At 39.9% G+C, this 17,686-nt stretch overlaps 1 pseudogene; it reads left to right on the top strand.

The window, feature by feature from the left end:
- LOC102864724 overlaps positions 1 to 16,783 on the top strand; it is a 39,715-nt pseudogene extending 22,932 nt beyond the window's left edge.
- Positions 16,784 to 17,686: the final 903 nt, after the last annotated feature.

The following is a 17,686-nucleotide window of genomic DNA, read 5'->3' as shown; positions in this document are numbered from 1 at the left end:
CTGTGCTATTGAGTTTATGACTCAAAGTGAACGTATGAACAACAGATTTGAACCTTGCTTTTTTAAAAAAAATTTTATAGTGCTTTGACTTCTCCAAGGTGCTGAGAAGCAATGATGTCTGTCTGGAGACTAAGGTGCACCTGATATAGGCCATAGTTTTTTCAATGACTTGCAATGCATCAGAGAGCTGGACAATGCCTAGGGATGATAGAAGGAAAGTTGATGCCTTCATACTTTGGTGCTAGAGAAGAGTATTGAATATACATGGATTGCTAAGAGAACAAACAAGTTTGTCTTTGAAAGGGTGAGGCCATGGAGGCAAGGTTTCCGAAGCTTCCTCTGACATACTTTGGACATGTTGCAAGGCGGGATCAGTCTTTGGAAAGGGATGACATACTTGGGAGGGTGGAGGGACAGCCCAGGAAAGGAAGACCCTAGATGAGATGGATTGATTCCATCACTGGGGTAATTGGGATGGGTGGGTAGAGATAATAAGATTGGCAAGGGATAGAGCAGGGTCCGGGCTGTTGAACATAGGGTCGCTGTGAGTCGCAAGTGGCTTGATGGCACATAACAACAACTCTGATTTATTTACAAAATATGAATACATTATTTTTCATAAAAGATCCTTCCTTTTTCTTCACTCCACCCATCAAATTGTGCAACTCTATGATTAACACCCTAGCCCCTATCCTCACTCTTCTATTTTCACCCTCCTCCCTGCCTTGGATCTTCATACTCATTCTCCAATAATGGTTTTGTACAGTATTTGTCCTTGTAGTACTGAGTTGTTCACTCAGCATATGCTCTCTAGTCCTTCCCAAGCTAGGTAGTAATTTACAAAATGATTGTTCCTGTGTAGCATAGTATTCCATTGTCTGAATACACCACAATCTCTCAATCCATTTGTTTGTGGTTGGACATCTGGGCTGTTTACATGTTCTTGTGATGGTGAAGAATGCTTCTGTTTAAGCTCAGTTCTCATTTTCTTGGGGTATATTTGCTGGGTTATACGTAATTTCTATGATCAGCTTTTTGCTGAAGAATCAAACTGCTTTTCAGCGTGATTGTACCATTGTACAGTCCCACCAACAATGTAAAAGAGTCTCTATCTCACCACATCCTCTCCAACATTTATTACTTGCTGTCCTGTTACACTTTGCCATTGCTACTGAAGTAAGATAGTTATCCCATTGTGGTTTTGATTTGCATCTCTCTTATTGCCAGTGACTTGGAGCATTTCATTATATGTCTGTTGGCCATTTGAATATCTTTCTCTAAATATTCTTTCCATGTCTTTTGCCCATTTTGTAATTGGGTTATCCGACTTTTTCTTATGGAGGCCCAAGAATATTCTATAAACTTTCATTATGAGACTCGTGTTTGAGATGATATTGCTAAATGTCTCTTCCAGGTGATATTGCTAAACGTTTGTTCCTAATTAGTAGATTTTCTTTTCACCCTGTTGGAAAAAGTTTTTTATGAACACAGGGATTTAATCTTTAGAAGGTCCAATTCATCAGTTTTATCCTCTCCAGATTGTACATTTCTGGCTGTATTTGGCAGTCTCTTTATACTGTAAACTAGGACTTCTAAGCTTGATCCCAGTTTGTCACTTACAAACTTTAAGGTTTGGGGCCTTACTCCCACATCTCTTCTCCACCTTGAGGTGATTTTTGTGTAGGGTGTGAGATGTGAATCCTGTTTCAGCATTCTGAACCTTCTCGATCTTGTGTCTTTCTCAGGATCTCCAACATACTCCAGCCTGTTGTTACAGTCAAGAGTGTTGATTCATCTCATTGAAAGTCTTCCTCACTTTCTTTAGCCCTCCAGCTTTCCCAGAATTATTTCTTTGTCTGAGAACTTTTCTCTCTTGACAAGTCCAGAGTAACCAGACCTCTAAGGAAAAGGCTGTTTGTTCCTTCCATGGTCCATGCGATATTCTGTGCTTTTCTCCAACAACACAACTGTGTTGGAGATCTGTACAAAGGTATTCTTCTTCAGTCATCCTTATTCATGGTCCAACTTTCATATGCAAAAAGGATGGTGAACTAGACATGCAGCTTTCCACAGTATGTGCCAATCCTGTGGGAAAAGGTATACTCATGATGTCAAGCCCTGGGGACCACTGTAATTTATGTCCCAAGTAGTTTTGAGAACATGCTTTCTAATAGATGCAATGTAATTTTTATTTTATAAGTATTCCTTTACAATCTTTTTTCTATTTATTCATTAAAAAAGTCCTTATACATTGTGTTTCACACTTTTTTCATTGACATTATGTTTCATACATTCATTCCCATACATTGTATTTTATAAAATTGATCACAATTTAACCATTACCCTATCTTTTTAGTTCCCTGCCATATCTTTCTCATTTCCTTTACCCCTTCCCTCCACCCACCAAATAGTGCAAACCTGTGATTCCCCCTGCCCATCTTCTTCATTCTGTTTCCTCTCTTTTCTCCTTGACCCACCACACGTGGTTTACTAGTTGTTGTTGTTGTTGTTGTTATGTGCCGTCGAGTTGTTTGTGACTCATAGCGACCCTATGTACAACAGCCCTAAACTCCGCTCTGGTCTTAGGCAGTATTTGTCCTTATGAGACTGAGTTAGTTCACTCAACATCATTTTTATATCAATTTTCTTTCTCCCAGGTTGCTGGTAGGTCATCCACCACTGAACAATTATAGTAGCTCCTTCAAAGGATCTCTCACAGCCCCAGGCACAGTCCATGCTACATCGTGTTCTCTTCAGACTCCCATAGATGAGCATAGTGTCTGTTAAATGGAGTCCAAATTCTTGGACTAGGCATTTAACCCTCAAACTCTATCACAATCTTGTTGACTTTTTTACTGTTATGTTGCTGCTGAAGCGCCACAACTAGTAGAAGATCCTTTCCAACATTGTGCATTTTTTCTGCTTCTGTGCAGTGCTGCACAGTAAGACAGAGAAGGTGGGAGAGAGGGAATAAACACAGGCAGACATTGGATGGGTAAGTCTGATTAGAGTTTTTGCGACTCACTTGCTCTAAAATTTTTATATACTAGCATTCTATGACAACCTCTTCAACTTTGAATGGAGGACAATAATTCTGGTGTTATTAGATGGTGATGTGAATTCATAACCTACCAGATATAAAGTACTTGGCACATAGTAGGGGCCCACTACATAACATTTACTATTTGCCTTTACTCTTCCATACTCCCTCTATCTAATATAAACAAACCACTCTGTCAAGGTCCTGTTTAAATGTCCCCCACTCCATGGAACTTTACTGATGGCACTAACTTTACCTGACTTTTATTTCTTCTGAAGTATTTTAGTACGATTTTGAAATCACTTATCGGGCATTTACTTCTTTGCACTTTTAATCAACTTCAATGGACATACAGCCTGTTTATCTCACAGTATTGAGAGTGACTGTTCCATGCAGCAGATTCTCCCTCCCAGTCCTTCCAAAAGCTGCACTGGTTCTTAAGCCAATCTGCAAAGATGAAAGGAATGTTTAAGCAACTCTGACCTTTTTTAATATAACTGTATTCCCTCTCAAACCCACTCAGAAGAGACTGTCCTTTGTGTTTTCCACATTGCTTCCAGAAATCAGGACCTTAATCTCGTAACCACAGTTGTTCTTGTTAGGTGCCTCTGAGTCGAATCTAACTCAGTGACCCTAGGAACAAACCAATCTGAACTCTGTCCTCTCCCGTGCCTTCCTCACAATCTCTAACGTACTCCACTTCACTGCCGCGGTCACCGTGTCAATCCATCTCGTTGAGGATTTTCTTCTCTTTTGCTACCTACCCCTCCACCTTTCCAAGAATGAAGTCCCTCTCCAAGGGATAATCTCTCCCAGCAATATGCCAAGAATAGGAGAGAGGAACCTTCACCATCCTTGCCTCCAAGGAAGACTGGCTATACCTTCTCCAAAACCTATCTGTTTATTCTTGTGGCAGTTCACGATGGTCTCTAGATTCATGCACAAGTGAATCCAGGCATTACACTATTCTGAGGTCCATCATTTCATCCCCTGTGCTGTGCTGTCTAAGAAGACTCTCCCCCTAAAGGCTGTTCTAATAATCAGCTACCCAAACCATGCTCTGTTCCTGACCCATATTCCCCCACCTCATAGACCTTCTTTTGTGCAAACTGAAGTTTCTGGTGTGTCTTGTTACTTCAAGAGCAGAGGATGCAGCTATTTTGAGTGTTGAGGCCCTCTCTTAGCCTGCCTCCTCTCAAAGACCCTTGCTAGGCAGATCTAGTTCCAAGCGCCACAGCCCATCAACAAGAAATTAGGGTGAGACCGTGATGGCATGGTGTGTAACAAATATGTCAGGCTGCTAAAACAAAGGTTGACACTTTCACTAACCAGTCTCTCTGAAGGAGAACGATGTACAGTTTCCTCCTTAAAGATGCACAGGTTCAGAAACCCAATAGAGAGGCAATATGTGTCTGAATTGATTCTATAGCAGTGGGTTTGCTTCTTGATAAAGTACAATATTCCTGGAGGAAAGGACTCTTTCTGTCTATACCCTCAGAAGCATTGCCTCTCAGAATCCATTGCCGGACACAGAAGTGAATTTAATTTGACTACTGTACAAATAGATCAGGAAGGATTTGCATGTGAAGCCTAAGGGTGCAAGTTTAAACTCATGGTGGTTTTCTGAATGCATGTTAGGTCAGCCATGGCCTGTGGATCGGTGGTGGAAAGGCAGCTTTCCAAGGCTGGATGTGAGCAGTGGGAGTCCTGCCTCTCCTCACCCGTGACATTCACTGTTCTATGACCTTGGGAAAGTCACTTACCCTTGTGAGGATTAATGAGTTAATCTCAGGGGAAGTACTTTGAGATCATTGGCTGACAGGTGCTGTATAAGTACAAAGTATTATTATTAAAATGTCACTGTGCTCGCTGCCTTTGCTCTTGAGGGCAGAGAGGCAGGAATGACAGCCCTGGGTGAGTGGATAAGGATTACCTAAGACAAGGGCACAGAAAGTTTTGCCATGGAAAATTCTTTAAGTCAACACCAACCCTCTCCACCCTCTTTCGTAAAAATTACTCTGATCTGACTCCAGACAGAAACTTTAATGTCCTGAAATGAATGTGCAAACCTGTTTTAACCAGACACTCTCTCCTCACAGATTTTCTTTCTCCTTAGCAGTCTTTGAAGTAAATTCACATGCTGCTGCTATCAGGCCAGCTCTGACTCATAGCATCCCTATAACTTGTTTCCAAAGTTGTAAATCGTAACAAAAGGAGAGTGCCCATCTTTCTCACTCAGAGCTGCTGGTGGAATCAAACTCCTTGAGACAAGCAGCCTTAGAATTAGTGGCACCATTTACTACAAGACTATGCCACCAGAACCTCAGATATTTCATCTCTTTAAAACTTTTCTTATGAAAGTTCTTTCTGCTTCCAGAAACTTCTCTCTGCTTTTCATGCTGTGTTGTGTTGATTGCAGTCAAGCCAAGCACAACTCATAGTGACTATATGAACAAAAGACCTAATGCTTTTCTATAACTATGGTCATTTCCCCAAGTTCATAGAGTTTCTAGAGGCATGTGTTTTATGAAGTGGATGCCACTCCTGCTTCCAAACCTGTTTCACAACTGGAAGCTCCACCAAACACTGTTCACAATGGAAAACCATTCTGGTATTTGATACCTCAATGGCACAAGGTTCAGCGTCATAGCAAACCCAGGTTAATTCATACAGCATATTATTAATAGAGTTATGTGCAAAGTGGAAGAGTGCTCCTCTTAAATATAACAGTAGTTTCATTTAGCAGTGGTTAAGTGTCATCAAGCTGAATATAACTCAGTAAGCTTTGCACAAAAGACCTGAACTCTGTTCTATAACTAACATCATTTCTGTACATATATAGAGTTTAGAGAGTTGTAGCTTCCAGAGGCATCTAGTTTAGGAAGCGGATGTCATTCCTGTTCCCCAGAATGAATCAATCTAGAAGCTCATCCAAACATTATACATGATGGGTAACCTTTATGGTATTTGACGTGACTATGGAACAGTAAACAGTATGACAACAACTCCAAGTTGTCCAGTACAGCAAATAGACAAATGGATTGTTTTGTCTTTAAAGAATCACTCTCTGCAGCAGGCCTCCATGCATGGTGAAAGGTTCAAGGGCCACCCGGTTGGGAGTGGGGGGAGAGCAGTAACAAACATCAAACACAACCCCAAAAACTTTCTTTACGTGAATGCCATCAAGATGAACCCACCATCGAGATGCCGGCTAGCAGCCAATTCCCAGCATGCCTTACCTACATTGGGGTCCCAAAATATAAACACTGTAAATGGTTGACTTTAGAGAACAGAAAATTATTTTTCTCATTGTTCTGGAGAGGGTGAAACCAGGCTGCTCCTTGAAGGCAAGGATTCTGAGGCTCCCTCTGACATACTTTGGGCTTGTTGCAAGGAAGGACCAGTTCTTGGAAAGGGGTGTCATACTTGGAACGGTAGAGGGACAGAGAAAGAGAGAAAGACCATCAATGAAATGGATTGATTCAGTGACTTAGACAATGAGGGTAGATGTGTAAGAGACAGTAAAGTTGGCACAGGATAGACCAGTTTTCAGTGCTATTGTACATAAAGTCACTATGAGTTGCAAGCAACTTGGTGGCACATAACAACAATAATAACAACCACATAGTTCTAGAGGTCAAATGTTTAAATCAAGTCTCAGTCTTGTGGATTCTATCTTTGTCCATAGCCTGAGACACTCTTGCTTCTTGGCGAGTATCTATCCTCAAGTAGTATCTTTTCCCCTCTACTAGTTCAGGTGTCTCTGCTTCTACTCTGCTTTTTATGAACTACAGGTGATCACAATTAGGACTCATCCCACACAGGTACAGCCTCATTAAATAACCCACAAAGCCCTATTTCCAAACAGGATCAGATCCACAAAGGTAGGGTTTAGTGTGGCATCTAATGTGTGAGCCACCTTTTAATCCGTAACTCAGGGAATGCCATTATTAGAAATTCACATGTTGTCTGTTCACACAATTCTCTATCTTTTCCATATGTATTACTTTAGTTTCCTTTCTAGAACTTTTGCTTCTATAATATATCACGTATGAAATTTCCCAACACATACTTGGTTTGGTTTTAAGTGCCCTTGAGTCAGAAATGACCTATAGCTAACCCTCCAGCAGTTTTCTAGAGGATGTAAATTACACAGGAGGAAACTGCTCATCTTTCTTCCGGAGAGCTCCTGATGGATTTGAACCAAGCCCCTTTGAATTGGCAGAGCAAACGAGAAATATTCAGGCTGGACAAAACTGAAGTCTAATCACAGAATAAGATCATGGAACAATTAACCAAAAGCTATTGTGTCTTATGTCTACTGAAGGAAAAAAAAATCAACACTCATTTAACCTCCTCAAAGAACATTTTGTGTTTTGTGTGGAGACATTATTTAAGATGAAGTCCTCATCTTTGACACATTAGGAAGACTTCATACAAGAGAAGGACATGATATCTTAAGGGAATAAATAATGAATTTCATTTATTTTTCAAAATTTCTGGTTTTCCAATATTCAAGCCACATACACTCCATGTTCTAAGATTTAAATGATGTTTGTCATTATATTTTGTCATTTCAACTAAATTACAACCTGAACTCTACCACTACTATTATAACTATCTGTGTTCCTCTACTCTTCATCAGGTTTTCTGTTATTTAAGAAATGAATGGCCAATTCTTCTTCCTAATCTATCTTAATCTGGAAACTTTACTAAAACCTGCCCACCAAAGATAAACTTTGTGGCATTTGACGTACCAGTGGCATAGCTTTCAGTATCACAGCAAACCATAAGTTATCTCAGTACAGTTCTAATGTGTCAAGATGTGTGAAGTTGGCACAGAATAAGACAAGGGTTCAGATCTATTGTTCATAGGGTCCTACTCGACTGGACAGGACCTAACAATAACAACAATGGATTGTGAGAATATATAATCAATTACAGGAACAACAGGAAAAAAATGAGATAAAGAAGAAAATAAAAACTAAAAACTGCCAGGGAATACAACAGCTAAGAGATAAATATACAGAAAGAACTTCCCTGTCTTTAAGCAAATAGACAAGTTTTGAGCAGGGATCAAAGATCAATCAGGCTATATCAAATACTTACAGATAACCCAAAATGCCTTCCAACTAAGAACAGTTAGTGGAAAGGTCCTTGATGGTTTTCATTAGTCCCAACAGTGGTAATGGAAATTATAAGAGCTTTTGAATTTTTTTTTTAATTCTTCATTGTTTTGTTTGTTAAAAGAAAAGTAATAAATTGTAGGCTGTGTAGATGAGACGAAGGTGCCCTGGGGAATTGCTGTATAGCTCTTCTTAATTCCTACTACCAGGTGACCAGATGCAGGGTGGAAAGAAAGTCCACTGCCTGGGAGCAGGAAGCAAGCTTCTGTTTCAAGTGTACGCTGTATTTCACAGCAGGTTCGTCCTGTGTAGGATCCACGTTAACAGGGCAGGGTAAGAGGGCTGGCTGCTCAGCTCTGGGAAATGCTGAGGCTGTCCTCTGAGCTGTGACATGCAGAACGAGAATGCTACAGGAGTTCATTCTAGGTCAAACTCTCTGTTGAAAGCAGTGTGTGGTCAATTGCTCTTATTTTGTTTTTCAAATTATTACCTTAGCCTCCTTATCTCTGTGTAACTTTCCCTGGGAACATTTCTTTCAGACAGAAAAGATCACACAAATAGATGGAAAGATATTTGTTGTTGTTATGTGCCATCATGTCGCTTGTGACTCATAGCGACCCTATGTAAAAGAGCCCTAAACTCCGCTCTATTCTGTGCCAACCTCACTATCTCAAACACACTCATTCCCATACTCCAGTCACAGAATCGATCCATCTCATCAAAGTTCTTCCTCTCCTATGCCACCCCTACACTCTGTCAAACATGATGTCCCTCTCCAAGGACCAGTCCCTCCTTGCAATATGCCCAAAGTATGTCAGATGAAGCTTCAGAATCCTTGACTCCAAGGAGCATTCTGGCTTCACTCTTTCCAGGACAAAACCATTTGTTCTCCCAGAAGTCCATGGTACATTCAAACTCTTCTCCAGCACCACAGCTCAAAGGCATCAATTCTCTTTCTATAATCCCTATTCACTGTCCAACTCTCTGATGAATAGCATACAAGTATTTCTCATATTTTGAGAGTCCTTATTTCCTTTCTTTTTAAAATATATTTTATATTGGTTTATTTACAGAATTCGGATACATTGTTTTATACAATAGATCTTTCCCGTTTCCTTCACACACTCCCCATCAAATAGTGCAACCCTATGACTAACCCCCGCCCATCCTCACCCCTCTGCTTCCACCCTCTCTCCCCTTAGACCTTCGTACTCATTCTACAATAATGGTCTTATACAGTATTTGTTCTTATGGGACTGAGTTCACTCAGGATAATGCTCTCCAGTCTCTTTCAAGTTAGGTAGTAATTTACAAAATCACTGTTCCTGCATTCTGCGTAGTATTCCATCATGTGAACGTACTGTAATTTTTCAATCTATTTAATTGTAGTTGGACATCTGGGCTTTTTGAATGTTCCTGTTATGGTGAATAATGCTGCTCTTCTCTACTGGTTACAGGTGCTCTTATTGTTGGCTGAGGTTCCCTGCAAGCTACCAAGAAATTTGCCCCCTCCAATAAACTTTCATTTTCAGAAGAAGTCAGATCTTAATATCTTCTTTACTCCATATCTTCAACTTTGTCCTATGGGATTAGCTCATTTAACTGTGTCATCAGGATTATGTAGATGCCATAACTCTATTAGCTGAAATTGAAAGAACTTCCAACAGATTTGCTAAGTTTAATGAAGTACGACTCATAGTGACCCTATGAAAAAGAGATCTTAACCCTGTTATCCTCACCATCTCTAACACATTTAAGCCCATTGTTGCAGTCATTATGTTAATATGTCAATCCATCTGGGTGTGGGTCTCTCTCTTTTGCCATCTCTCCATCTTCGCAAGTGTGATGTCCTTCTCCAAGGAAGAGTCTTTCATAGCCACACACTGGTGGCCTATTATTAGTATGGTAAGAAGCTACATTGCAATCCAAAAGCCACACTGTTTGAATCTACCAGTTATTCCATGGAAAAAGGATCAACAATCTCCTCCTATGCAATTTACTGCCTCTGAAAACCTAGAGAACCATGAATTATTTCTGATACAATCTCTTTGACTCCAAGGAGTACTCTTACCGTATCTCCTCCAAGATATATATCTGTTCCTTTGCCAGTCCATGGGTTATTCAGCACTCTTCTCCAACATCACAGTTTGAAGCTACCAGTTTTTCTTCTGTCATCCTTACTCATTGTTCAGCTCTCAAATGCATAGCAAGTGATCAGAAAGACCTGAGTTAGGCATACCTTAGTCCTCAAACTAACATCATTACTCCTCAAAAACTTGGAAAGGTTCCTAACTGCAGACTTTGCCAGAGTAATACATCTGATCTACTGACTGCAAGTAAAAAGTATATTGGTTGACAATCTAAGGAAGATAAAGTCTCACAAAACACCTCAGTGCTGTGTCTGGGCTGAGATTGGGAACCTGGGCTTGAGTTCTATCTCAGCTAAATTTTAGCTGTCTGCCTTCCAAGTGTCAATCAATCAGGAACTCACTCGCATGTCAATAAATCAAATGCAATAGTTAGAAAAGTCATTGGTAGATATTCTTGTCACTTTGTTTTCCTACTTTAACAGTGGTTGCTGAATGGCCCTGGTTTGTAGATGTCTTAACATCAGACATGCAGACAGTGGAAGCTGAGTAGTAAAATTCTCACCTTTTATGTAGAAGAACTAAGTTTGATTGCTGGCCAAGGCACTTCATGGACAGCCCTGACTTGTCAGTGCAGGCTTGAGTTTTGCTGTGAAACTGAGCAAGTTTCAGGCTATGACAGACAGACCGAAGAAAACCCCAGAGATCTAAAACTCAGCCAGTGAAAGACAACAACAATCTGATACTGCCGTCTGCCTTCTGTGATCTACACAGAAAACACAGGTCTCTAAGTTTCTGTTTGCAACCTTATAAAATGATGGAGTTGAATACAGTAGTCATGGAAGAATGGACTCTCACAGCTTTTCAAGCAGAATGATTCTGTGGATGTGGTATCACATATATTAACTTCACCTCCACATCAAGAAAACAAAAATCTTCATTCTGGACCAATAGGCAACACTAGATCCTAACAATAGATCCACACTCAACAGGCAGTAAAAATGCAGTCAAGAAAGCAAATAATGCATTTGAATAGGAGAAATATTCTGCCAATGACTTCTTTAAAGTACAATAGAAGCAGGTATTGGCTTACAGAGTGAAGCAAGCCTGGACCAAGCCATTGTATTTCCAATCTTTTTGTATGCTTATAAATGTTGGAAAATGAATAAGGAAGACTGAAGGAAAATCCATACCTTTGAACTGTGGTACTGGTGAACAATGTTGAATTTACAGTAGATACCAAAAATACTGAGTCTGATTTGGATGAAACACAGTTGGAAAATGTGCGTTTGGAAAGAGGAGTTCATTTCCCAGACTTTGGATCTGCTACGACTCCTCTATTGCTATTGAGTCTGAAGCAACTCAGAGTTCACCCTCCAGCAGGTTTTCAGTGACAATACATTTCACAGGGAAAAACTGCGTATTTTTTTTTTCTTACAGAGTAGTTGGTGGACTTGAACCATGTGCCTTCAGTTTGACAATGCAGATCCTTGTCGTCAGGCCACATAGGGGCCTGGAAATGGATGATATACTTGGTAAAAGTTAGTGAGGGAAGACCTTCAGTGAAATGGATTGCTCCAGTGACTGCAAAAGTGAATTTAAATTCATTGATTATGAATGAACTCATTGATTGCGGCGAGTGTGGCTCAGGATTGGATGAGGGTTTAGTTTAGCTGCACTTGGAGTCTCTATGAGTCTGACGTAACCCAAAAGTAGCTAACAACAACATTTATCTACATATATAAAGTCTAGGGAATTTGACACTTTTTCTTCAAGTTTTCCTGGGCAGGGATGCTTCACTCCTAGTCTAATGGTCTTTAGCATGTCAATGATTCAACTATAAAGGCCATTTCCTTAGACCTTCATTGTTTCAAAGTGAAATTGAAAGAGGGAATCCAGCTGTTTATATGCAATATGCAGCAATTAGGAAGTTCATTTCCACCAGCCACTGTAACCATGGCAACTTGTAATTCTGAAAGACTAGAGACAGGCTGTGGATTGACTGGGGGTGGGGGAAGAGGATACTTTTAAACAGAGAAATGGCTCAGGAAATGCTGATGGGAGCCTGAGCTGTTTACTGTAAGTTAGATGCAGGGGTTTTTTGTCTTTTTTTAAAAAGTCAGACTTCCTTAATCCATAACTTCAGTCCGTCTTTAAAGTTCAGTAATAGGCGAAACTCAAATTTCTGGATTTGCCCGAGTCTGCCCTAGAGGGCTAAATAGTTCAAATGAAACAAGAGGCAACATTGTATTGATGTTTATTTCATAGCGCCTTAAACACCAAACTCAAAGTCATAACATCAAGCTGACTGAACTTTAAGCTAGTGTTGGAGGAATCTCAAAGTTCAAATGAGGCTCCAAGAACCCAGTCTCTTGATATACAATGTTTCTTAGCTAACATGGCTTCTTTGATATTTCAAGGGAAAATGGATAAAATTTTTGTTAGAATGGACAATTTTGTGGTATTTTGACCCCATCCGGACCAAAGGAAGCAGGAATTGTTCAAAGGGACTGGATGAAGGATAAGGAGAGGGTAGGCTAGGGGTAGGATGGAAATAATTCAAAACCATTTGGCTGAATTTTGTAGTTGATTGGCTTCTTATCAATCCATATGTTCAGTTTGACTAATAATTTAAATTTCTGGATACTCAGGAGAGATTAGGACAATGGACAGTTCAGAGTGCAAACTTAAAATACACACAACTCCTTCCTGTAGCCAGGGAAATGCAAGGAGGCAGAAACACTAAATGCCTGCAAGCATCAGAATTGAGTTGTTGCTGTCTGTCTCTTTTGACTTTGCCTTTGATCCCTGCTGGTCGCACACTGGGTGAGCGTGAATACCACAGCTCCTAGATCCTGTAACTGCAGGGAGAGTGGCTGGACTCTATGCTTAACCAGCTGCAGGTTCACTGTTCCTTTTCTAAATTCCCAGGATGAACTCCAAATAGATCAAGACATACCCTTTCTGTTCTGGGGTAGTGTTTTATGCTCACGTGTTTAAATGATTAGACAATATTGAACATGCTTAAAGTACTGAGCAGACATGAACTAAGACATTTTCCACAGGATAAGTTGTTGTCTCAGTCTGGGTAGCTTCTAAAGATAGGAAGCAACCAAGCAGAAACAGCGAGAAGGCTATTGGAGAGCTGTGTTGAGATTTAGGTATAGAGCGAGGTCATAGATAGGAAGCCATTAATAAGACCGTTTTCAAATGAACTTGAGCAAATTTCAGAGATAACAACCACCTTAGTTCCGGGTTTTACTTCATCCTGATCACATGTGTACATTGACCAGCCCTAGGTAATCTTTTCTGTCATTAATATATGAGTTTCCATGTATTTTGAATGTCTTTTAACCTAGAGTTTCATTTGCCAATTCAATGATAATATTGAATGATATTCTGTTGTGGTTTGTACAGTTTTGTTTGGCTTATTTTCAGAAAGAGTTCTTCAGGCTTTTCTTCCTAGTCTTTCTGACTCTGGAACTTCCACTGAGATCTGTTCACCATAGCTGATCTTGTTACTACTAAAAATGTCAATGGCATTACTTCCAGTAACAGAACAATACACAAGTCACATATTATGGCACACAATGGTGCTAGACCAGAGGAAAGTCTCTCATAATAATTCCCAGACTCCTGATTCCTATCTTTAATATGGACTCTTTCCAGCCAGTAACACATGTGTTGAAATCCCAAAATCCTGTGCTACTTCTGCTTGGTAATAGCCACACCTTCTGTAATAGTCTGTTGTTTTACTCCGATGTGGGTCAAATCTAAGGACAAAGCTACCACTGCCCAGCTGAGACTTTTGGAAAGAAGACAGCAAATCTTGGCCTTGCAATAAACCTGATAGAGAACAAATTGCCTTATTTTTTCTGAAATCATATGTAAAGGACTCATCGTGGAACATTGCTGGTGTGATTAGTGTACTTAGTTTACTGAGAATAGTACCTATCAGGTTGCAAATTTTCATTAATGTAATGGAGTGTACCTAACCCCTGATTATGTCTTGCCAGGTCAAGATTTACAAGAGATACAGAAAATTACTACCATGGCACAGTTGAGGAGAGGTAAGTCACAAGCCCAGAGAGCCAGAGTGAAGTCTAGAGACAGCAACACTCGACAGAGAGAACTAGGACATCTGATGGCATTCTTTCACATACAAGAGAATTCAATAGAGAATGCATGGTTTAGTATAAAGAAAACAGCATTTAGGCTTACTGGGCTGAATTTAAACCTGAGTTGGACAAACAGAGCTGATGATTCTACTCACAGCTCAGCAGACATGTATCCTGGATCAGCCCAGTAAGCTCAGTGATCCACAGGACTCTCTTTGTGCAGCTGGTCCGGTGGAACGACCAAGCAGAATAGAGAATGAGCAGTCATTGTGAAACCTGAGTTATTAACGAGACATAGAAAGTACATAAAGGGAAGCCAGGGTGAATAGGAAACTCTTCAAAAGGCAAGTCAAATTTGAAAGCTTCCTTCAAGAAATAGCTGAGAAGAAAGCAAAAAGTCGTTCTGGGCAAGAGAAATGGTTGAGTGCCAGCGGGTGTACTGTACTAATGAACCCAACATGAAAAGAAGGATTAGCAAAAAGATTAGTATGGTTGGGGTCAAGGTTATAACAGAAATCATGTTATGCGTACATTATACACAAGCCCATAAAAGTAGGTGAGCCAGTTCAGGGCGACTAAGATATTATTATATCTTTGGGCTATCTATGTTATCTATGGTCTAGTGGAAGAAGCTGCGCTGCAATCCCAAAGGCATGTGGTTCCAGGCCACCAGCAGGTCCATGCAAGAAGAATGTGTAATCTCCTGCTGTGCGAGGGTCGGCTATGGGTTGGCTGAAACTCTGCAGTACACAACAACAAAATATTATCATCCCGTACCATTAAAATTTTTAGCCAGCAACATTATTGAACTAATGTTTTGGGTACCATGAACACTCACACACACACACACACACCCCCCGCCCCCCCCCCCACCAAATGGTTGCAGAGACCAATTAAAACAAAACCTTATTATTTCTCATCAAAATCAGCTAATGTTAAAAATGCTGTATTTCCTAGTTATTCTTGTTAGTGAAAATACACACACAGGTACATGCTAATATAGATGCAAATAGATAGATGAATTGTGTCATTATTGAATGATGAAATAATGTGTACATATGTCTCTACATCTTTCCTTTCTCCCTCGTGGACATCTCTTTTAAATAACATTGATTCTGCGAGTACCATTGATTTATTCTTTTAAATATTGTATGGCATTTCATTGTGTTAGAACAATATAAATTATTCAGACATTTCCTTATTTATTAGTACTCACTTTCCCCCCTCCAAAGATTTTGATGATGCTTATTATTATTTCAGAGATCACGGCAGCAAATATCCCTGTCCATATGTTTTTAGATATTAGTGGGCTAGTTTTCATATAATTGTTGTTTTGGTTGATTGTCTTCGAGTTGAGCAGGACTTATCATGACCCTGTGAACAAAAGGCCTGGAAGAAGGAGTGGCATCCACTTCCTAAATAATGTGCCTCCGGAGACTCTATGAATTTTGATAAATACCCATAGTTGTAGAGGAGCTTCACGCCTTTCATATAGTAACTTCCTAGAGATAGAAATGGTGTGTGAAACACAGTATTTGTTTAATGTTGATAGATTATTTGGGGTTACTGTTCCAGGCTCCTCCCATGTGATTAATTGCCTCTGAAAATGCACCTGAGGTTCAGATAATGGTCAGTTCTGGTTCGACAGTACCCAACAACATCAAGAAATGTAAGTGTAGTCTTTTTCCTATACCTTCCCCAGCACTTGGCTGTTAGCTAAAGAACTGGAGGGCAGGGAGGAAAATGTGCAAGAATGAATCAATGGAAATCCATGTTCTAATAAACTTTCAATAAAATCTCAGTTAAAAAAGAAAGAACCGGAGGCTAGAACTGGTTGGAGACAGGAGTAAGTAAGGGCTCGAATCGGACTCCACTGTGGGCTGGTCGTGGGAGGGAGGCACATAAGCAACATGTAAGATGTCAGAAATGCTGAGAATTTGGACATTGGACTTATGAATGTACAGGGAAAAGGAAATACCCACACAGACCTTCAAGAACAGCAGAACTAAAGAAAGCTTTAAAGGAAAATGAAAACAGATTATTATTACAACAAAACATTGCATGTAAGAAATGAAAACAAATTATTATTACAACAAAGCATGTAGAAGGACAGACCAAGAATAAAAGGTCTAAGACTGAGTCACCAGGTCCAGTAGTAATAGCGGTGACAGTTCAGCCAGGGATTCTTCATCAGAGAGTGAAGAAATGTCTACCTCATCTTCCTCAGAGGACAGTGACAGTGATGAAAGCACCTCTAGCTCATCATCTTCAGCCTCTTCTGCAAGCTCTTCCTCCTCTGATTCAGACTCAGACTCCAGTACCTCCAGTAGCTGCAGCAGCAGGTCAGGGAGCCCTTCGGAGGAAAATCCACCAATGAAGAATAGAATTGTTCCATCCATATTGGAGTGTTAAACTTCAGACATGAATGTGATTTTTCAAAAGAGGATTTTGAAATAAGTTAAGGCCAAATTTATGAACTTGTCAACAATTCTAAGGTTCAAAGTTTCTAAATGTTTTACATTGTAAGAGCATTAAGGATGGATCTCATATAAGATCTCTCTCTCTCTTTCTCTCTTAGTATCTTGGAAGAAAGTGCTGGAAATCTGCTTCCAGAAAAAGTTAACCATTGACAATCTTATGCATGTGCAGTTGTAGTCCAATACACGTGAGTCAGTATTAAGCATACAGGACTAGTAGTGATAACCTCAAAATCAATATTAATCAATGTTGGTTTAATTTGCACTTGCTTGAATCCTTAGCAAATTTGGGATGCTCTGGTGACAGTCCATAGAGAATCGTGTTGCTAGCCAGACAGCTGTACATGTCTTATGGTTCAAATCCACTAGTTGTTCTGAGAGAGGAGGACAGAAAAGCTCCTCTTGTGCAATATAACGGTTTGGAAACACAAACAAAGGTTGGCTACAAGTCAGAACCCCTTTAATTGCAATGAGTTATTATAATTTATTAGTAAATTTGAGCAACATTTTTTATACTTCTCAATCATTTGAAATTTTCTGTCACCAATTGTTTTATAACAACAAAAAATACAGTCTGTTTCTCTACTATGTATTTGTTTTATCAGAAAAACTTGTATTTTAGAGGCATTATCTTTTCCATGTGCTTGGCAGAACAGCCTCAGGAGACATGGCCTGAGATGAAGAAAGTGAAGCCATCAGGAAACAAATATTTTGGTTTGAAAACTAGATGATATAATAGTCAATGTAAAGGATAAGCTAATAGTTGTTCTGAAAAGGAACAACAGGCCAAGGAATGGGTCACATGAGGTTGCATTAGAGAGAGGCTGGGATAAATTGG

The sequence above is a fragment of the Elephantulus edwardii genome, unplaced genomic scaffold (assembly GCF_000299155.1).
Source record: "Elephantulus edwardii isolate Elephantulus edwardi_28Jun2011 unplaced genomic scaffold, EleEdw1.0 scaffold00076, whole genome shotgun sequence".
Classification (NCBI taxonomy): domain Eukaryota; kingdom Metazoa; phylum Chordata; class Mammalia; order Macroscelidea; family Macroscelididae; genus Elephantulus; species Elephantulus edwardii.
Note: the sequence above shows the minus strand (reverse complement) of the source record. Positions and strands in the feature narration are given on the sequence as shown.